Below are 22797 nucleotides of genomic sequence, written 5' to 3' on the forward strand. Positions count from 1 at the left end.
TATCAGTGTTTTCAAACATAAAATTTATGTAGAGAGCTATACCTAGCAGGAGCCACAGAAAGATAATTTAAAAATTATCTTTTAAATTATGTATACCACCTCTTCTTTATGCATTCATCCATTGATGAACAGTTAGGTTGTTTCCATATCTTGGCTATTGTAAATAAAGCTGCAGTGAATATAGGTGTGCATATAGCTTTTTTCCAACTAAATTATTTAGGAGAAATTCATAAAATTAGAATGGGTGGGTCAAAATATACTATGTATCTTTAATATTTTGGTGTGATTTATGATTATTTTAAAAAAATTTTTATTAAATTTATTGGTTTGTAAAATTATACAGGTTTCAAGTGTATATGTCTATAATATGTCATCTACGTGTTGCATTGTGTGTTCACCACCCAAGCAGTTCTTATTCCATCATCATATATCTGACACCCTTTACCCTCTCTTACCATCCCTCCCCCGTTATATCTCTGAATTACTGTTTTTGCATTCTTTGGATAAATACCCAGAAGTGGAATTGCTGGGTCATATGATAATTCTATGCTTGATTTACTGTAGGAATCTTCATACTGTTTTCCACAGTGGCTGCACCAATTTACATTCCCACCAACAGTGTACAGGGGATCCTTTTTCTTCACATTCTCTCCAACACTTGTTTCTTATCTTTTTGATGATGGCCATTCTAACAGGCACGAGGTGATATGTCGTTGTTATTTTGATGTGCATTTTCCTAACAATAGGGATGTTGAACATCTTTTCATGTGCCTGTTGGCCATCTGTATGTCTTCTTTGGAAAAATGTCTGTTCAGATCCTCTGCCCATTTTAAAATTGGGTTGTTTTGTTGTTGTTCTTGAGATGTATGAGATTTTATATATATATATATATATATATATATATATATATATATATATATATATATATATATATATATATTTTGGATATTGACCCCCTAGCAGATACATGGTTTGCAAATATCTTCTCCAGGTCATTAAGTTGCCTTTTTGTTTTGTTGATGGCTTCCTTTGCTGTGCAGAAGCTTTTAGTTTTATGTAGTCCCATTTGTTTATTTTTGTTTTCCTTGCCCAAGGAGTAGAATCCACAAAATCATTGCTAAGACCAATATCAAGGAGCTTATTGCCTATCTTTTCTTCTATATATTTTATGGTTTCAGGTCTTACATTTAAGTTTTTAATTCATTTTGAGTTAATTTTTGTGTAAGGTGTAAGATAGTGGTCTAGTTTTATTCTTTTGAATGTGGCTGTCCAGTTTTCCCAACACCATTTATTGAAGAGACATTCCTTTCTCCATTGGATGTTCTTGGCTCCTTTGTCACTCTCTCTCTCTCTCTCTCTCTCTCACACACACACACACACACACACACACACATTGGAATACTACTCAGTCATAAAAAGGTGAAATCCTGCTACTTGCAATAGCATGGATGGATCTTGAGTGTATTATGCTAAGTGAAGTAAGTCAGATGGAAAAGGACAAATACTGTATGATTTCACTCATATGTGGAACAAAGCAAAACAAAACAAATGAACAAAGAAAACAAAAAAAATTCATAGAGGCAGACAACAGATTGGTGGTTACTAGAGGGGAAGCGGGTGGAAAGAAGATGAGACAGGTAAAGGGAGGTCAATTGTATAGTGACAGATGAAAATTTGGTGGTGAGCACGATGTAGTATACATAGCTGTCAAATTATAATGTTGCACACCAGGAACTTATGTAATATTACAAATCAATCATACCTCAATTAAAAATGAAAAAGTGGTTCTGTAAGCTTCATATCCAAGTTAATAAAACAAACTTTTATTGATTTAAGAGAAACTGGTTAATCATGATTCATTCATAATCAGTTTTGCTTGATATGAAAATATTTGTGGTACAAGCAAGAGATGGAGGAAACAGGAGCCAGAGAACAAGAAGAATATGACAGAAGAAGGGCATTTATGGAAAGGAAGTGGTATGTGTGTTGTGGAGGGGGTGGATAGATTTGGGAGTCATCTGCACAGAGAAGATAGTTGAAGAAATTAAGAGTAGGTGAAATTGCTGAAGACAATCTAAACACAAACATTACACAGTAGATAATTAAAACATCCATTACTACTTACTGTATATCTTTCTTTCCTGAGTTTAAAGCATTTCATCAATGCTATCACACTGGCTATCACAGTATCCCTTTGAAGCACGCAGTAATTATCGATTCCCTAAAGCACACACAAGTTAAGTGACTTGCCCCAACCCATAAATCAGTGGAGATAGAGCCTAAAAGTATTGCAAAGCTCTGTGGGAGTAGAACTGACTTATTTAAATAACATATACTTATTCATGTTAGTCTTTGCTAATTCATCTGATAGTCCAGTTTTTCTTAATTGAGTTTTAGGTTTTAGTGCTATAAAGTCAGTACATGCTCACTGTAGGAAAATTTTTAAAATATGGAAAATATGAAGAACAGAAAACTACCATCATGCTGCTATCCAAGGGAAATTGCTATTAACTTTTAGTATTTATTTTTCCTTTTTCTATGCATTACAATACCTTTTTGTTACTAGAAAGCAACAATGTTATTGCAGAAAACTTGGAAAATTCAGAGAACCATTAAAAAGAACAGCAAAATTACCTGAAATCACATTACCCAGTAATAATTACAGTTAACATTCTGGTATATTTCTTTTTAGTCGTTTTTTCCTATGCATTCACAAACAAAAATAATATTGTTTTATCAAAATGTGATTATGCTTTATATACAGTTTGATACTTGCAATTTCCACTTACTATTAGATGGTGAGTATTTTACCGTATCATAAAATATTCTTGAAAACATTTTTAATAGTTGCGTAGAATTCCATTGTGTGGTGTACCATACTTTATTATGGATGTACTATATTTTATTTACCATTTACACTAACAGTGTGTGAGAGTACCCATCTCACCGCACTCATTATCATTGCATTTTACCTTTTACACCTTTGCCAATTTGCTAGGAGAATGATGGAATCTCATTATTTTCACTTTTATTTCTTTGATTCCTAATGGGGCTGAACTTTTTTACAAAGCAGCTCAGTTTTTACATGTGGCTTTCAACACCTACTGAATGCACAGCTTCTAGTCAAAAGCACATATACATGTTGAGGACTCATGGCTCCAGTTGTGACAGAACAAAAATTGCCTCGCTAATATGTTTTATATAGCACTGGGCTCAGTGCCACAGCTGCTAAATAAATCATAAGCTCCCTGACAACCTGGCCCATATCTTAATCATTTCTGCATCTCCCATAGCCCCCAGCCTATGCCTGACACAGAGAAAGCCTTAATAAATGTTTGTTAAATGGATATAGAGGTAGGGCTTTTGTGAGGGTCAATGTTAAGTTACTAAAATAGTTTTTGAAGTTGAAATGTGGAAAAAGAATCCCTGGAGTTAAAATTTAAAACCATTGCTCAGGACTCAATCTGTTATCTTATTTTACAAGAAACAATGAAGAAACTGATCCTTTCATACGAAGAAACTTCTTTTTGCCAAAAACCTTTTACAACCATGATATCAAATCCATAAACATAGCATCACTATGACAGAGGAGAGTCAAAAGCAAAGCTACTAGAAATGACCAACTGGCTGCAATGGAAAATGAATGGATAAGAAGAAATAGGAGGGAAAAAAAGAAATATGGAATCTGGAGCTATTTTCCCTTTACTTTCCTACTTAATAAAAAGTTATAGAGCATTATTTATGCAGTGATCCCCTGATTAGTACCCACCTGGTATCAAGGGAATCACTGCATAAATTATATAAATGTCTAACCACAATGCTGTACATCTGAAACTAATATAAAACAATATTGAATGTCAACTGTAACTGAAAAAAAATAAATTATTTAAAAAGTTACAGAACATTAAATCCTCAAGGACTAGTGGAGATTGTCGAGTCCTATTGCTTCATTTTTCTGATAAGAAAAATGGGACTAAAAGGGCTGAATTAACTTGGCCAAGGTGATGCAGCTTGTATAAGAACATAGCTTGGAGTGGAATGAGTGGCTTTTTCTATGAGATCTTCCTTAACTACCATCCTGCTCCCATTTCCAGCCTCCATTATTAGTCCAGTCCAACAGTTTGGGTCTCCCCATCCTCCTTGTGAGCTCTATACTTTATACATCTCTCTCTCTCTCATTTTTATTTTTTTCTTATTTTCTTTATTTTTATTTTTTAAAATTACGGTTGACATTCAATATTATATTAGTTTCAAGTGAACAGCATAGTGGTTAGACATTTATATAATTTATGGAGTGATCCCACTGATAAGTGTAGTACCCACCTGGCACTATACATAGTTATTACAATATTTTGTACTTTTTAATCCCTTCACCCTTTTTCACCCAGCCCCCCAACCCCATCCAAGATGGCAACCATCAGTTTGTTGTCTGTATTTATGAGTCTGTTTCTATTTTGTCTGTTTATTTATTTTTTTAGATTCCACATATAAGTGAAATCGTATGGTGTTTGTCTTTCTCTGATTGGCAAATAATTTTAATTCATGGTATTTTTTAGTAATTGTTTTATTTTCAATAATAGTGGACATACAACATTATATTAGTTTCAGGTGTATAACATAGTGATTAGACATTTATGTAACGTACGAAGTGCTCCCCCTGATAGATCTAGTACCCATTTGGCACCATACATAGTTATTACAATATTATTGACTATATTCCTTATGCTATAATTTACATCTCCATGACTATTTTGTAACTACCAATTTCTACTTCTTAATCCCTTCCCCTTTTTTGCCCATCCCCCAAACCCCTCCCAGCTGGCAACCATCAAAATGTTCTCTGTATCTATGAGTCTGCATACACTCTGTTTATTTTGTTCTCTAGATTCCACATATAAGTGAAATCATGTGGCATCTGTCTTTCTTTGTCTGACCTACCCCACTTAGCACAATACCCTCTAGGTCCATTCATACCTTCGCAGATAACAAGATCTCATTCTCTCTCATGGCTGAGCAACACGCCACTGTATAAATGTACCAGTTCTTCTTTATCCATTCATCCATTGACAGACACCCAGGCTGCCTCCACATCCTGGCCATTGTAAACAATACTGCATTGAACATATGGATGCACATGTCCCCTTGAAGTAGTGTTTTGGGTTTCTTCGGATAAATACCCAGAAGTAGGATTACTGGCTCCTTCTTTGTCTCTTGTTATAACCTTTGTTTTAAAGTCTATTTTGTATGGTGTAAGTATTTCTACCCCAGCTTTTATGTTTGTTTGTTTCTATTTTCGTCAAATATCCTTTTCCATCCCTTTACTTTCAGTCTCTGTTTTTTATTCTGAAGAGGGTCTCTTATAGGCATCATATGTAAGGGTCTTGTGTTCTTATCCATTCAGCCACCCTATCTTTTAATTGGAGCATTTAATCCATTCACAATTAAAGTAATTGTTGATAGATATGTAATTATTGCCATTTTATTCACATTTTTTACCTTTTTTTTCTTCTTAAAGAAGTCATTCTAACATTTCTTGTACTACTGCTTTGGTGGTGATGAACTTCTTTAGCTTTTTCTTGTCTGGGAAACTTTTTATCTGTCCTTCAATTCTAAATGATAGCTTTGGGGGATGGCCGGTTAGCTCAGTTGGTTAGAGCATGGTGCTAATAACACCAAGGTTGCAGGTTCAATTCCCGCATGGGCCACTGTGAGCTGCGCCCTCCTTAAAAAAATAATGAAAAATAATAAAATAAATAAATTATAGCTTTGCTGGGTAGAGTAATTTTGGTTGTTCTCTCTCTTTTAAATCAAGCTATAATTGACAATACAACATTATATGAGTTTCAGATGTACAACATATTGATTCAATATTTGTACATATTGTGAGATGATCACCATGATAAGTCTAGTTAATATCTGTCACTATACATAGTTACAGAATTTTGTTTCTTCTGATGAGTACTTTTAAGACCTATTCTTTTAGCAACTTTCAAATATACAGAGGGTGCCCAAAAAATGTATACACATTTTAAGAAAGGAAAACTGTATTAAAATTGTAATACTCAATATATACCAATAACAAAAGGTGTATACAAGTCACGTTTGACTTCTGCAATGACAAGAGGTGCTCAAAGTGGTTACCATCAGCGTCCAGACACTTCTGATTATGGTGAACTATTGCCTGTGCAACGTTGACTAAGGTGTCCAGTTGTATGCATTTTTTTGGCACCCCAGTACCATACAGTATTAATAACTACAGTTGCTATGCTGTACATTACATCCCCATGACTTATTAATTTTATAACTGGAAGTTTTTACCTTTTGATTCCCTTCACCCATTTTGCAGCCCTCCCCCACTCCCTGCCTCTGGCAGCCACCAATAATCTGTTCTCTGTATCTATGAGCTTGGTTCTTTTTTTCTTGTTTTAGATTTCACATATAAGTATGGTCATATGGTATTTGTCTTTCTCTGTCTGACTTAATCACTTAGCATAATACTGTCAGGTTCATCCAAGTTGTCACAAATGGTAGGATTTCCTTCTTTTTTATGACTAACTAATATTCCATTGTACAGATGTACCACTTCTTCTTTATCCATTCATCTATCAATGGCCATTTAGGTTGTTTCCATGTGTTGGCTGTTGTGAATAATGCTGTAATGGACCTGGGAGTGCAGATCTCTTTGAGACGCAGATTACATTTCCTTTTGATATATACTCAGAAGTGGGATTGAAGGATCATGTGGTAGTTTTATTTTTAATTTTTTGAGGACCCTCTGTACCGTTTTCTATAGTAGCTGCACCAATTGACATTCCCACCAACAGTATGTGAGAGTTCCCGCATATCTTTCTTCTTGCACTTGTTACACTCTACTCCTATTATTTTCTTCCCCAGTAGACGCTGAGCTGCTTGAGGACAGGGTCTGAGTCCTCATCTCTGTAACTCCAATCTCTAGCATAATGCTTGATGCATCTAGATACTCAATGTTTTTTGATGTAGGATAGGACATTGATTACCAAAGCTGTGTTATGTTTTGAGAGTCAAACCCTAAGCATCTGGAAATCTTTCTAGCCATATAAATTTGCCAGGCATTTAATCACTACCAATGATTTCTGCGAATTGCTAGGATTTTGCCACAAGTAAGGCAGCCCTTGGAAAAAAGAATAACTATTTTAGAGAAATGATAACTGGCTGGGAAGGAGAATATGAAAGAAACAGAGGAGACTAGGGAAAACTGAGGAGGCTAGAGAAGGGAGAGAGTGGGTAGAAGGAGATCCTAAGGGAAATGAACTATTATTGTTAACCATATGCTGTGGTGTTATGTGTTTTAGCATGCACACATTCTTTACAGTAGTTCTTAGTGTACTACGACAACTGTTTTACAGATGAAAGAAATGAGAATTGTTAACTGACTTGCTTAGGGTTATACAGTTATGAAGTGGTAGAGCTGGAATCCAAATTCTTGTCTATCTGATTTCAAAACCTCTATTTTCCTAGCGTTTTTCTAATACGATGTTGCCTCCCACTGTACAGTAGGAGGTCACTAGTATTAAAGGGAATAAAATATGGTAATGCTTTTTTTTGGGAATTTAAACAATTACATGTTGCATTCACCCCATATTAATGATATACCATACCTTCTTTTTTTGAGACTTTCCCCTAAATTTCCCTTTTAATTCTTAGCCCTTTGTAATTGCTTATTTCTATAACATTATCTGTGAAGTGATCTACAAGGTAGGGTAAAGAAAAAGTTACAGGCAACAATGATATTAATGAAAGGCAATAGCAGTATTTCAAAGCACCAAAGCTATATATACATTATCATGCCTCGTCATCGAAGGGACAAAATATCACCCTGTGTGCTATTGTTGGAAACTGGCCACTTTGAGGCCACCTCTCACACTCTTGCTTCTTCCGTGCTCTTCCTAATTTCCCAGCAGTTCCATGATCCTGATCCCAGCATGCTGCTTATCTCTTGACTGACAAAGTTCCTTTTTTTTTTTCAGTTTCTCACTACCAATTTGCAGTTAATTAGAAGTAATTAGTTATTTGCTAGGATTTGTAAAAGTTTAGGATGTATTTAGTTCCCCAAACAATGAGGAAATCTTGCCTGGGTCTTCAAAGGATTCCATTTTAGCTATATGTTCTCAAAAGTAAAGTCAATATCCATAGCAGTTGATTGCACCTAGTTGGCTAAACAATGCTTCCAGACTCAATACATTTTCTAATTATTCCCGTCTTCCTTTCTGGAGGCAGCCTAGCACCAGCTTTAAGAGAATGCAGGAAGATGGGTCTGTCTCACCTTTCCATCCCTCAAAGGCCATATTAAATTACAAATTCCTTCTGCTCCCAAGACGAACTCAAGCTGCATAAAATATTGGGTCATTGGGTATATTATCTTGACTTGGTTTTGCCTTAATGAATTTTATCATCATTCCACAGGAATCTAAAGCTTTCTTAGCAAAGTTCGAGAAATATAGTTAGATGACTATACTGTGGGATTTTAGACCTGGAAAGGACATAAATAAGCCATTTTAGTTCATCCCTCTGCTTAGATATCTCAACACCTAAGTCATATATGAGTGATAATTTCTCATCCTATTTGAAAAGATTTCGAAAGATAGATATTTTGTATCTTTTTTCACCCAGTAGTCTGTTCCAGTGTTTAAATCTATGTCTCTCTCATGGTCAAGAAATTATCCATAATGCTTGAATTCTCTTCTATCTATGCTTTTAAGCCCAATTGATAGGAGCAATTTAGAAATCTTAGGGAGATACATGCCACTTAAATTTGCTGAAAGTACTCAGAGTTGGATTACAGTAGAAACAATGAAGAATCATGCCAATCTGTAGGGATATAAGCAGAAAAGGAAACTAGATAGCTGATTTCATCATGGATTTGCATGCAAATAAGGATGAAGGAATGTACGGCAGGAGGAAAACAATGGGAAGGGAAAGTAGAACTTATATTAATGTCATTAGAAGTAAATCAGTGGAGGAGAAAGATTTTAGGGTAATAGTGTGAAATAATTGGAAGAGATAAGGTACACTTCAGAGAGAGTATCAAGATTTGAGAGGATTTTCTATTGTGAGAACAAGATTGATTGTACAAAACCCATACAATCTGCACTGTAGGGTACTGGGAAGTACGGAAGGGAAGTAGATAGACGAAAATATTAAATGGTTTATTAGGAGAGCAGAGTAGTGGTGGAGTATCTAAAGAGTTAAGTAACCCACTGATTTTTGAAGCACAAGTGAAAAAAATCTCTTTAATACCGTAATTAGAACAGTGTGCATTGTGGGATTTTATTTAGCAAGGATATATAAAGCCTTGGCCAAATTAGAAGTCACATTTATGAAGTATCCATTTTGAACAGGTATTCATGTGGGCCAGGGTAAAGGTCTTTCTGGAGAACATCTGAATATAAATGACAAGTAGAATCTCTGAGAGGGTGAATTTTCAATAGCTCATTTAGACAAATGAAAGCTCATATTTAATCTTGAATATTATCACTGCTTCGCTCCTAATTGGAGATTCTGCCTAAGGAAAGAAGCTGGACTAGATGAAGACTATTCTCACCCAAAGTACATTCTTGGGCGCCTAAGCTGAGGGGTTGCCATTGGTGAGGAAGGATGAACTCACCAAATGCATGTCTTATATATACTTGAAATTGCATGATCATTGTACTGGTTATTAAATGGAGCTTGCGTGATTCTGAGCCCACAGACTCAGCTAGCATTTCTTTGTACTAATGTCGGAAGTTTTTGTCTGAGGTTGGCAGCTATTGTAATATGGATTACCAACTAAATACCACTTCAGTATTTGGTAGGGTGATATTAGCTATTGGTCTCCACCTCCCCCCTTAGAAATTGGGCAGTAGTTTTCTCTTCTCATTCTTCAGAGTACTTCCCAAGCTTTAGAGATTCTGATAATTATGTAAAGTTCTGAACCTCCACTCTTCAAACCATTTTGCAGTTGACTGTGAAGAAGCTAATGAGAATCCTGTGAATTTGCTGGGTTTAAACAGTAAAGTTGGAACTTTTTTTTTCCATCTTAAGCTGTAAGGAAAAGCTCAGCTAGCTTTATTTTTTTAAAAAATGTAATTATTTTAAAAACATAAATCAGACTATAAAGATGAGCTTATCTAGTGAACAGAATTTTCTTTTTTTTTTTTAGTATCTTAGAGTTTAAAGTTGTAAACTCAGGGCTTAAAGTGAAGGTTATTGATATCATCCATTGTGACATTTTGTACAATAATCCAGACTTGAAAGAAATTGAGACTTAGGTACACTCTGGTCAGTGAACTATTGGTTAGGTAACAGTGTCTTTAAACCCAGGAGATGGCTGTAGTTCAACTCATGAAATATCACTACTCAGGCAGTATTCTTGGAGTCATAGGGATCCTTAGATGAGTCAGCCATGATCTCTGCTCTCAAGGGACTTCTAGTCTGGTGGGAAAGGGAAGACACCGCCCAGTAATAATCCAAGGTGGAATATGTTGAATGTGGTAAGAGGTAAACATAGAGCTGCAGGAGTGGATGAGATTACAGATGAGTGAGTGGGATAGAGAGATCAGATAAGGACTGGACCAAAGGATCAGGTGACAGTGAAGAGTGCCCTATCTCCAGCAAGGGTCAGGAAGGTTGGGCACAGGAAATGAGATTTTCCTGTTACTTTTTGGCCAGATGGAAAAGATTTGATAGTTTTGATAGTGGTTGCGGGCAGTTTACAAAAAAAAAAGGAATGAAAAGAAAAAGAGGTCAATGAAATAAAAATGGTTGCCTCTTGAGCTGAATGATGGTAGTAAACCTTATTAGAAGGTTCTGGTGAATTATGGGCATATTATTGTTTTATGTCGACAGATCAGTGATTAGAAAAAAACATGTATATCCATGGTCTCCGTAAAATTTGCTTTTGAATTTTTAAATTTTTTTTATTAGCTTCAGGTGTACAAAACAACACAGTAATTAGAATTTTAGAATTCTTACTAGCATTGATCAGAAAGTTATTATTGCCATATGGAACTTCAGTGAACTCATGTAGCCTGTTGTCCAGTGTAGTTTGTCTTGGTTAGGTGAGAATACATTTTATTTTAAAATATCTTCAGTTTCCCTTAGTACTCTGTTCAAATATTTGGCAAGAAGTCTTCTTTATATTTAACCTAACTCTTTAAACAGTACTTCATCTTGCTCTGTCTTCAGTAGAGATGGAAATCAGCCATGTATATAATATCCTGGAAAACATTAAATGTATTTCTTATTTTATGTAAGCTTAAATAATTCCACTGTCATTAGCTTTACTCATAAACCTTACTCCCCAATTTTTGATGATTTTCTTTTTCTCTAAACTTCTATATTCTTTGCATGTTTCTGCCTTCCCTCCCTCCCACAGAAATTTACAGAGTGTGTTGGTCATTATGCAACGGCTGCAACCTATCAACCCTCCTTCCCCCATAACAGTGATGTATACCTTGCTAGTTTTGGGACTGCGTGGTCCTTATAGGGACTATATACCATAAAGTAAGGGTGTGCCTTTGAACCTTACAATTCTAATGACTTTCATGAAAAAATTCATCAGTGTCAATGGAAATGCTGGATTTCTTGTCTATTTCCAATTGATTTCAGTTTCCTCTGGGAGTGTGATCAGCATCGATATTTTTGCAGCATGCATTCTTCAATGCTGCTTTTTGTTTGGTATGACCACTTCAGTTGGTTTATGAAGACTGTGTGTCTCCTAGTTCATCTTACAGCCCATTACCCTTCTCCATCTGTGAGCTCTATGGGAGGAATACCATAGAATCTTTTAGGAAGCAGGGCTATGGATACCTGCTTTTTTGAGGTAACAGATTCTTCCTTCTGTTTGTTCCTTGATCCCTCCCCCTCCTTGGCTCCAACCTCTTCTCTCGCCCCCACCCCATATTTCTTCAACCCCCAAAATGAACACAGAATCTGTGGCCGTGAAGTGTCAATAGATTCTGATTTAGGTTTGAGTTTGAACTAATTGTGAATTCTTGATTGTCATGAATGTTTCCGTAATAATTATTGGCAGCATCTCTTTCCGCCTTTGTTTTAATTAATACTGACTGACCTTGTATAAGTAATACAGAAAGTCTTCCCTTTCCTTTTTCTATCATTTCATGTATTTAAAATGACATCCCTCTCTCTTCCTTCATTGAAATGGCAGCGTTGCTTTTGTTATTAATCTATGCTTTCATTTTCAGAAAGAATAGTCAGACACACGTCTCTGCAAGTAGCTGTTTCTTTTGTCTCTTCTGACTGGTATTTTTTAATAAATTTCCTTTCTAATGGTCAGCTTCTTTTGTACATTAGCAGAAGCAGACACTAGAGAAATAACCTCAAAATATTAATCCTAATTTTGACTCCTGTCCAACAAGTCAGGCACTTGGCATTGTGCTTTTCTTTGTAAGTGGGCAAAACCCTGAGGATTAACTCATTCTAGTTTGGAAAACAGTTCATTCTTATTTTTGAGTGTGACTTATGAAAAATTTCCTGTTTGTGGATATGTGCCTACACTTAACTGTTGTTGTAAAAGATCTTTCTTTCAGATTTGAAAGCCCTAAGCTGGAGAACTGTCATGCAAAATAGGCAATGGAAAAGTCTCCTAAAATTGTTTCAATTTAAGCCAACTTGTTCCATTTATAAAACCATTATATAGGCAGTTGGATTTCTTCATTTAGTGCGTGCATGCACAGTGGTACCTGAAATGGAAAGCATATGAAATACACAATTCACATAAGATATCCTTCCTGGATAATGAAAGTTATGGTAGGGAAATAAATCTTCAAGCGGGAGTCAGCTTTTTAAGAGTTTGTTGTTTTTTTTTAAGGTATCTATACCCACTCTGAAGTAAGAGAGGATAAAATATCCCCTTTGGTGAGAGAAATAAAAATACTCCTTACTACAGATGGCAAACTGTGGAGAAATGCCCTGTATGTGGTATCATGTGTAATTATATCATTTCATCTTGAAACATTTTATGAGTTTTGCCTTGCTGGATGTCTGTTGTCTTTATCTTGTCTCATATGCATATACTCTGCGTATACATATGTATACATATAATTTGATTCTATAAATCCACTTAAATTAGATACTCTTGGCTTTTTCTTTGCTATGTGAGTGGAGTGGGTCACATTCCAGAGATTTCAAAATAAAGAACATTTAAGGTATCAACGTCAAAAAAACGCCTGTTAATCTATTAGTTCTCATGAGGACAAGTTTGGGTACTGGAAGCTTCAGAATGAGTTCTATGAGCAAAGCTAGTTTAGGTGATGAAGTTTTGTTTGATAAAATGACATTTAATCTTATGATAGCAAGTCTTAGAATTATTCATTTGTAACTCACAGGCACAAAACCAATGTAGTATGTATTTATTAGGGATGGCTAAACTGTAAAAATAAAACATTCTGGTGGCACTTAGGAGAACAATGTAAAGAAAATAAAAGGGGCTCTTTTTCAGGATTTCTGAAAGAAGGCAGTTTTGCAGAACTGAGTGAATTCTGCCTTTTCATGTTGGATATCGTTCTGGTTCTCATCCAGACTGGGTCACAAGTTCACTATAATAAATTTACGATGACTGCAAAACCAAACCATCCCTTCAGGTCTTTGGAGAGAAATATGGAACGAGGAGTGGAGAAAACAAATACGTATTTTCGTTAGCCATGTCGTGTATAAAGGAGGTAAATATTAGAGTATTCATCATTCACTTCAGAATGGTACCATTAAAAAGTGAATCTCTGGCAAGAATTCTTCAGTAGCTCCCAAAAGAAAAGTTATGTCTTTGAGGTCCAGTGTGTGGTTGGGGTGGAAGGAGAATTATTTCCATATGTGTTAGAGGTAGTCTGTATTTGAAGTTATTTAAAAAGAAAGCCACTGGACCTTATTAATTCAGAATTCTGTTAATTTACAAACAAGACTGCCTGAGGGAGCTTTTAAACTCCTTAAAAGAGTAAACTTTTAAAATACTTTAGAAGTAGCTCCTGGTGTACTAATTTCAAATAGTTATTTGTATGTGAAGCAAAAATCCTTTCTAGGCAACATTTTGTTCACTTCACTCTAGCTGTGGTATATGCAGTAATCCCTTTCTAAGTTTGAATCCCCTTAATCAAAATTATAACCAATGCAGACTTGCATCTATGTATTTTCCCAACCATCTCAAAAATTTTGGATCAAGATTATAGAAATCTCCACTTACTCCCAGTTGCAAATTAGGGAGTGTTATCTAGGGACTCAAAATCAAAACACTTGGATGGAGAATTGGATCAAGGAAAAATGTCTTTTAATATTTTATTCGTAGCATAGAAAAGTGAATTTACAAGGGTTTCACTAAAACTATGAGGGTGAAAGATCCTGGAAAGTTTGCAGTCAGCGGGTAATGAGGCAGTGGTAAATGAAAGTTAATTGTGTGGCATCCTTTCGTGCTCATTTACCAAATACCATTGATATTCTTTTTACTTGGTGTGCTGTTTTACTGTTTTATTTTGATGAACATTCACAAATGTTTTTAAGAGTTCTCCTAGGGTCACTTCTAAACACAGTCTCCTGAACTCTAGGGAGTGTGGCATTCAACTAAAGAGAGAATTCTGAGGGAGCCCAAAGTCTTAGGTCCTAGGTCCAAGGACTCCCTTCTCAGACTTGGGCCTTCTTTCCCTGAGTATCTGAGAAGTGGGCTTTCCCTACTAGTTCTATTCTGTAATTCTTGTCAAAGACTGAACATTTCCTAAACTCCTCTCATCATGAAGAAAGAAAAGCTTTCATACAAACCCCCACCGTCTGTCCTTAGCCAGGCACATTATGTACCTCAGGCCTAATTCTCATTATTTTAAGTCAGCAGGATTCCACTAGTTTGTAGCTACATATTACTTTATTTCAGACTTTTGTCATTTTTCTTCTTTTTCAGCTCATTCCAGACCTGACTTCCCCATTCACCCCCTCTGATCTATTATTAAGTCTCAGCTTGTGTTTCTCTTGACCAGCACCTTTTTTATTCCAGATTAGCATACGCAAGCAGAGTCATTTGTGTAAACTTGGAAGGTTACAACCTAGCCCCACCTAGAAGGAATATGAGAGGAGTGCAAAAGAGGGGCTTTGTATTTCTGCTCCTTCCTTTGTTGCCTATAACCTCCCTGCCTTCTCAGTCAGGGCCCTCAGAGTTTAGCTCTGGATTAGTCATTTTTTCTATAGCTTATTCTACCTACAGATCCATTGGCTTACTTACTCTTTACCTTTAGTGACTATACTTTCTGAACTAAACATGATGGGGGCATGTGGTCTAAAGTGGGACCAAATATTTAAAACTCAGAACTGTTCCTTATATGCTGCTACTTTTGTAAGTCAGCCATATTTTTCTTCTACTTCCATAAGCATGAGGGCGAGGGGAGATGGGTTTGGTGAAATAAGTCTTACCTCCCTTTGAATGTGAAAAATAAGTTCTGAATTTTTTTTCTTTTTTGGAAGCAAAATTTATTTACCAAATGAAGTTTCACAAAGAGCTATGCTCAGTCTGCCATTGATCTAGGGCTCCTGTACAAACATCCTCGGGTTTGTATGGTTAGTGTGGCTTCCTAATACTCTTTCTTATAGAGAACAAGTACAACTGACCTCACCAGGGAGTGTCCAGTCTTGTTTTTAAGGTTCTACTGGCCTCAGATATCATTGTTAGCTTGTCTTTCTTCACAAGTATATTTTGTCATTCATAATCCCTCTTTTGGATTACTCTTTTAGCTTTTAGCTTTCTTATAATAATTGTCTCAATAATTATCTCCTGTGAGATCTATTATCTAGGGCTTCATCTCTCGCTAAAAGGGTATATAAACGAGGAACGATTCCTGACAATAGCCATGAAGTTCATGTAGTGTTACGATATTAACTGATTTGTAAAGGACAGGAAAAAAAGTGTAATGAAATGTACTAAAAATGACTGTGTGGAGAAATCTTTTTATACCAGGAAATACATAGTTCCCACAAAAGATTTCCAATTTTTTTTTTATTGTTGTCTAGATTCAGGAGAGTTATCTATTTCTGCATAACAAATCACCTTCAAACTTACTTGCTTAAAATAGTAATGATAATTTATTATCTCGCATGGTTTCTGGAATTAGGGAATGGCTAGTTGGATAGTTCTGGCTGGGGATCTCTAATGGAATTGCGGTCAGATGTTGGCTGAGGCTACATTCGTCAGAAGGCTTCAGAGAATATATTTCTAGGTGGCTCACTCATATGACTGGCAAATTGGTGCTTACTATAGGTGGAGAATCTCAGTTACCGTCTACATGGGCTTTTCCATAAATTGGCTTGAATGTTTATAGCATGGCAGCAGGCTTTTCATAGAGCAAATGACCCAAGAAACCAAAGTGGAAGCCTCAATGCCTTTTTTGACCTAGACTTGGAAATCACGCATCATCACTTCTGCAGTATTCTATTGGTCACACAGGGCCAGGCCTGATTCATTCTGGAAAGGGACTATGCAAAGGTATGGATACCAAGAGGTACATATCATTGGGGGCCACCTTGGAGGCTGGCTACCACACCATCCATGTGAATGAGGAAAAACCTTCTGAGTACTAAAAATAGGAATAATAATAGTAACAGCAGTTACTACTTTTCTGTCTTATTGATTTCTCTATAGGAACGCTTTATATAGCTTCTGGACTGGCATTCTCTCCTGATTGTCTTTTTTCCTCTTTGCCTCTATTATGTCTATCTGTCTCTTTCATGGATCCCTTTCTTCAGTCTACCCTTTTAACATGCTTCCTAAGGACTTATCTTTGCTTCTCCTATCTCACTGTACACACTTTACCTGGGTGATATCATGGATGCCTACTGCTGAGGACTCAAGTTCATATCTTCAGCCTAAACTTCTGTTATAGGCACCTATCTCCAAAGGCATTGCAAACTGAACATGTTCCAAACATAACTGACCACTTCCTCTCTCAGCTTGCCCTTGCTGTACCCCCTTTCTGGATGAATGACCTGCCTCACCAATGGACTGTGAACTCCCTGAGAGTAGGCCAGCTTCTTATCTTTTTAACCCCTATGCCTAGCCTGATGTCTGACATGAGGTAGACATTGGAATGTTTGTTGAATGAATGTGTGCATTATGAAATATCTGTTTGTAGGCATCTTTATGCTTTGAAGAGTAGTGGGATGCCAAGTGGGCAAAAATAAATTATTAGAAAACTTTGATAAAAACATTTTTAAAGTATAGGTAATATATTATTGGGTAAAATGGCCAAATGTGTGAGTGTGTGTGTGTGTGTGTGTGTGTATAAATAATATTTACAGGTTGTTTTGAGTACTTATTTATGAACCAGAAGAGATGTCTGAGAGTCATTCTCAACTATTCTCTGAGGTTTCAATGTCCAATTCTAATTCTGTCAAATGAGGCCCACAATCACATGCATCATCAGGATGAGAACAAAGCTCTGCCTTTAAAAAAATTCCTTTGTTGGGAATTTTACAATGTGACCCTTTGCAACCACTACTTGCTCCAACCCCACAGAACTCCAGCTTTCTCCTTTAACCTATCTACTGTCCATAGAATGCACTGGTTCTGGGAAGCTTAGATCAAAACCTGTCAGAGGAGAAGGAAAGAGAATGATGATAATGACGATGATAATGATGATGATAGTTAACGTATTTTGAATGTTTTCTAATATTCCAGGTTCTGTGCTAAGTGGCCTATCTGTATTATTTAACCCTCACAACAATCCAGTGGGATAGGTGCTACTATCCTGTTTCCCTGAAAATGAGACCTAGTCGGACAATCAGCTCTAATGCATCTTTTAGAGCAAAAATTAATATAAGACCTGGTATTATATACATTATATTACATTGTATTGTATTGAATTATAGACCCGGTCTCATATCATAGTAAAATAAGACCGGATGTTATATTAATTTTTGCTCCAAAAGATGCATTAGAGCTGATTGTCTGGCTAGGTCTTATTTTCGGGGAAACACGGTATCTTTAACCCCATTTTAGAGATGACGAAACTTAGGCTCCCAAGACCACGTAGTGAATGAGAGATGGATTCAGTTTGAGATTGAAGTCTATCTGACTCAAGACGTTTCTGTGGCCCCTTCCTTACCACTCAGCCTCACTTTAGTGGTTGTAAGCTGCATACCTTCCTACTCTATTCTAGGAAATAATTTTGCCTGGAATCATTGAGTTAGAGGGAGCTCTATAGGTCATATATTGTTGCCTATAAATCTATATATACTGGATACAAGATACTATAACTTCTGTTAATACTTTGATGTCCTCTCTAATTTGGAACCCTTAACAGCTTAGTATCTATGAAAGTTATTATCACCATTTATGGACAAATAGGGACTGAAGAGGCTAAGCAACTTGCCAAAAGTCATCCAATAAGATTATGACAGAGCTGGACTAGAATCTAGGTCTCCTAAAACCTAGTTCATTTTTCTGTTCTATTTTAGTGTTTAGAGCAGGGGTGTCCAAACTGCGGCCCACGGGCCAACTGCGGTTCGCAATCCATTTTTTATTGGCCCGCAGCAAATTCCAAAAATATATTTAGTTTACTTAAATAAATCAGGTGAGGCAATACGCACTTCACCTCGAGTGAGTGGCCCGGCTGTTTGTGTATTTTACGGCATATGGCCCTCGGTGAAAAACGTTGAAAAAAGTTTGGACACCCCTGGTTTAGAGGTATGAGTTTGGAGTCACATTTCTAATCATTAACCAGTAGATAGACATGATTGCTTTGTTTTCACAGATATCTCAAATGATGTATATTTTCAAAATTGGGAACAAAGGACCAATATTAGTTACGAGCTTGAGAATCACCCCCAAAATGTTGATGCCTCATTTGCGTTTACCCACGCGCCCTCTTGATTCCTTGAACTTAATCAAAATACGTCTATATTCCCAAAATTCTCAGACCCTCCTGATAAAGGTCGGCTACTGGGTCCTCCTGCAAGGTGTGCTTTAATACAGCGTCTTCCCACAAGGGGGAGCCAAAAATGCCTCCGGGGCTAGGAGATGTAAACACTGGAATACTAGGTTCTGAAAATCCTGCTTCCTCTCTTGTTTGTTTTGCCCATAAGGCCCTTCCAGCACAATCTCCAGAAATGAAAAGCAGATGGTGTTGATGCTGATGGTGGTGTGTTTGTGCATGGACATGGGATGGGGGTAGGGAGCTTTCATTTGAAGAAAGTCGACTTAGAGACAAAGCTATTCTGAGAAACCAGTCAGCGCTATGCTTTCTTTACCTGTTTCTCCTGCTGGAATTTTGTCCTGCAAAGCTGCTCTTTCGTTACTGTATGTGGGATTCAGATCAGCTGCCTGCTGGTCAGCTTCCTTAGAACTGAATCAATAATCTTGCCCCATCAGCCCATTGGAGCAACTTCTGCCACCTCCCCCTAAGGGAGCTAAAGACAACCTGGTAAACAGCCTTCTACTGCTTTCTTTGCAGAAGGTGGGTAGTTGTGAGGGAGTAGACTTCAGAGGATTATGCACTTTAGCACTGCTTTAACTTTAGTAAAACCTGTTAGTGTTTCAGTTAGTCCAGGAGCAAGAATAGTTGCTGTGGCTTTGACAGATACAGCAAACTTCTGAATCCACATTTGAAGAATAAATTTGGCCAACAACCAGGAGTATGTATAGGGGGTGAGGAAATGAAAGCTTTTTCTGTATATAAAAATTAATTAAACTATTGTTTTCATTGATGCCCTGCAGATCTCTTCTTGATCAGAAATATTTAAGAAATTTACATGTGATAATAACTTTCAAATACAATATTTCCAAATGTCAAGTTAATGTGATCAGGGAGCAAAAAGACTCAAGTACTCAGTATGAGTCTCACATAACATCTGCTTCCACAAGTACTTTTGGGACCCTTTGAGGCAAAGACAGTGGGGAACCTTGACTTATTTGCTAGTCACGGAGGTGAAGATGGGAACATTCCTCCCATCTCCCTTCATTTTTTAAAATGGAGACGAGGCTTTCTGAGTATGACCTATTATTCCAGGAAAAGTAAATTATGAGTCATTTTAGTTGAAGAGATAAAAATATTCATAAATGAAAAATGGGGTTATTTTTTAGGATGGAGAGAACTAGGCTATTATAATGATGTATTTTGAATAATGTAACCCCCCAGCTAAGAGGTAATTACTGAATTTTTTAATAGTAAAGCAATAATCTTGTAATTCTAAAAATCCGTTCAGCTTTCTGTAGGCATTTAAGAATTACTGTTTGTTTTTTGGAGTGGAAGTAACATCTTTCTCAGTTAGTTTTTGGAACATGGCCACAGTTGAATAAGGGGTTCCAGTAGTGCATTATATTTCTTCTGTATAATTGCACTAAAAGAATAGATTGGCATATTGTATGGTTTATAATGATCTGGAAATGAGCATTTAAAAAAGCCAGAACCCTCAACAGTAAATTAGTTATTCTGAATATTTTATTTTTCAAACACTGATACTATGTAAATTGAACAAAATGTACTTAGTCTGAGAGTAAAACCAAGGCTCTCCCAGGTACAGAACTGACCAGTGACAAGACTTTTTGATTCTTCCAAGGAGATCCTTCATTAGGTAGTTTAGCTTCTATCTAAACCTGCCCTTGAAGACATGTTGCATCAAGTCTAAATCTGTTCTTTTATTTCTATGGCCCCAAATCAGGCACTGATGAGCTTTTGTAACCCTGTGGTCCCAGTTGCAACTAAAATAGTTAATGATGATTGTAAAGAAACATCTGCAGTTGTTATGAGACAATGGTTTTCTTGAGCCACAAGCAATCTTTTAACCTTTAGGATGTAGGTTCCTTACTTTCTTCCTAATTTCTTCCATGGATTTTGTGGGAGTTTAGTAAGGGAGTACAAATTGTTAAGAACTGTGAAGGGTCTGGGATTTTCACCTGACTTGCAAGTCAGCATGTTAGCCTGAGACAGTTTCATGGATGCAGGCATGAGGCACAAGACTCTTGGATCAGAGATGAAGAACAGTTCCTTACTCACAGCAGTAGCAGTAGCCAGCGTATCAGCAATTTTGCCATGGCCCTCTGAGCCCAAGTACCCAGAAGATGATGCAAAGATGGCCAGGTGATGTCTTCACACTCGTAATTTGGCTTGTGACAAGAGATCGGGAGCCAGTCATCCAAAAGTTACTGTGTTACTTTGATTTACCAATATCCCCTCACTGAAAAACAATAACAACAAAAAAGTGACCTGACTGAGGCTTTATGTAGCTGCAGCTTAGAGGATCAAAGCTTTTAAAGGGAAAGACCATTTTACTGGGAAGGAAAGAGGTGATACTTGGAAGCTCAGTCCAACTACCAGTCCCTGATGAAAAATCACTTTCCCAACACAGCCTTTAAAAAGTCTCTGGACCAAGGGATCAGGAGGCCAGCCAAAACATCCCTGTTTTTTTTTTTTTTTTTAATTTTATTGGGTAATATTTGGAAACAGTGTGTTTCTCCAGGGCCCATCAGCTCCAAGTCATTGTCCTTCAATCTGGTTGTGGAGGGCGCAGCTCAGCTTCAAGTCCATTCACCGTTTTCAATCTTTAGTTGCAGGGAGTGCAGCCCACCATCCCATGTGGGAATTGAACCGGCAACCTTGTGGAGAGCTTGACTCTAACCAACTGAGCCATCTGGCCGCCCCTCCGGAAGCTCAGCCGCAGCTCGTTGTCCTTAATCTATGGTAGTTGTGGAGGGCACAGCTCACTGGCCTGTGTGGGAATCAAACTGGCGACCCAGTTGTTCAGAGCTCACGCTCTAACCAACTGAGCCATCCAGCCACCCCAAAACATCTCTGTTTATGTGCCATATTTTATTCATTTAGGCAGAAATGTCATTTTTAAATAAGCAAGCTTTATAATCTGAAATTAACAAAAAATATATTGAATTATAGAGCTGTGTCAATCATGGAAGTCCGAAAATGATTCTGGATCTTTAAAAATTATTTTGCCTTAAAAATATTTTTTATTTGTTTCTCTCTTGTCTGATTCTGGGACTTCCAACCTGAGAAAAGACTGTATTGCCAGATTATACTTCATAAACTCTTAAAGTTGGAATAGTCAAGTCCTGTAGCCCAGCCTGACCCCTAAGGCTAAGTCTGCTGTAGCCCCTTGCCAGAGGGTCATTCACATTTTGTTCAGAGAGGTGGATGGGGCATCAGAGCCCTGGGCTGGATGAAGCCCTGGATCTAGTCTAGGGTCTGCCATTGGTTGCTTATGGCACTTTGTGGATATCACGTGTCTTCTCACAGCCCAAGCTTCCTCAATCTAAAGAGAGAGAGAGATCAGATAATCTTATAGTGTTCTACCAGCTCCAACATGCCTCCAGTGGTTCTCTGATTTCTGGAATATGTGAATATTTGAACTTTTTAAAAGGATGATTTTTTTTGATGACAGAAGTAACACATGCTTATTCTAGAAAAATAAGTATGTATAGATAAAAGATCATTTTTAGCCCTATTAACCAATTTTAGCGCACATTTTTCGTCTATTTCATTTGTGTGTACGTGTGATAAAATTGAGATCATATTGTTCTGTAATTTGCCTTTTTTACTTAAGATAGCATGAATATCTTGCCATTGTAGTTGGAGTATCCTGAAGGCAGTAGAAAGCCATTGAATAGTTTTAAGTAGGTTTCACTATAAATGATCTCTCTCCAGATCAGAGAAGAGAGAACACTTTCATACAATTCTGAATTTGATTCATTCCATTCTTTATTGCTTTCTGCATAGAAAAAGAACAGATCGTGGTTTTCTTCTTTAAAGTTGGGAGTTATAGATTATTCTAGAAGTTTAGTCATCT

At 36.9% G+C, this 22797-nt stretch overlaps 1 protein-coding gene and 1 non-coding gene across 2 annotated transcripts in view; both read left to right on the top strand.

Annotated features, from left to right (window-relative positions):
* Nucleotides 1–22797, top strand: part of GPC3 (glypican 3) — a 441123-nt gene that overhangs the window by 127901 nt on the left and 290425 nt on the right. The gene's annotated exons all lie outside the window — the stretch shown is intronic.
* TRNAI-AAU (transfer RNA isoleucine (anticodon AAU)) lies at nucleotides 5632–5705 on the top strand. Its single transcript has one exon. It is a non-coding gene; the product is annotated as a tRNA-Ile (tRNA).

Source organism: Rhinolophus ferrumequinum, chromosome X, assembly GCF_004115265.2.
Source record: "Rhinolophus ferrumequinum isolate MPI-CBG mRhiFer1 chromosome X, mRhiFer1_v1.p, whole genome shotgun sequence".
NCBI lineage: Eukaryota > Metazoa > Chordata > Mammalia > Chiroptera > Rhinolophidae > Rhinolophus > Rhinolophus ferrumequinum.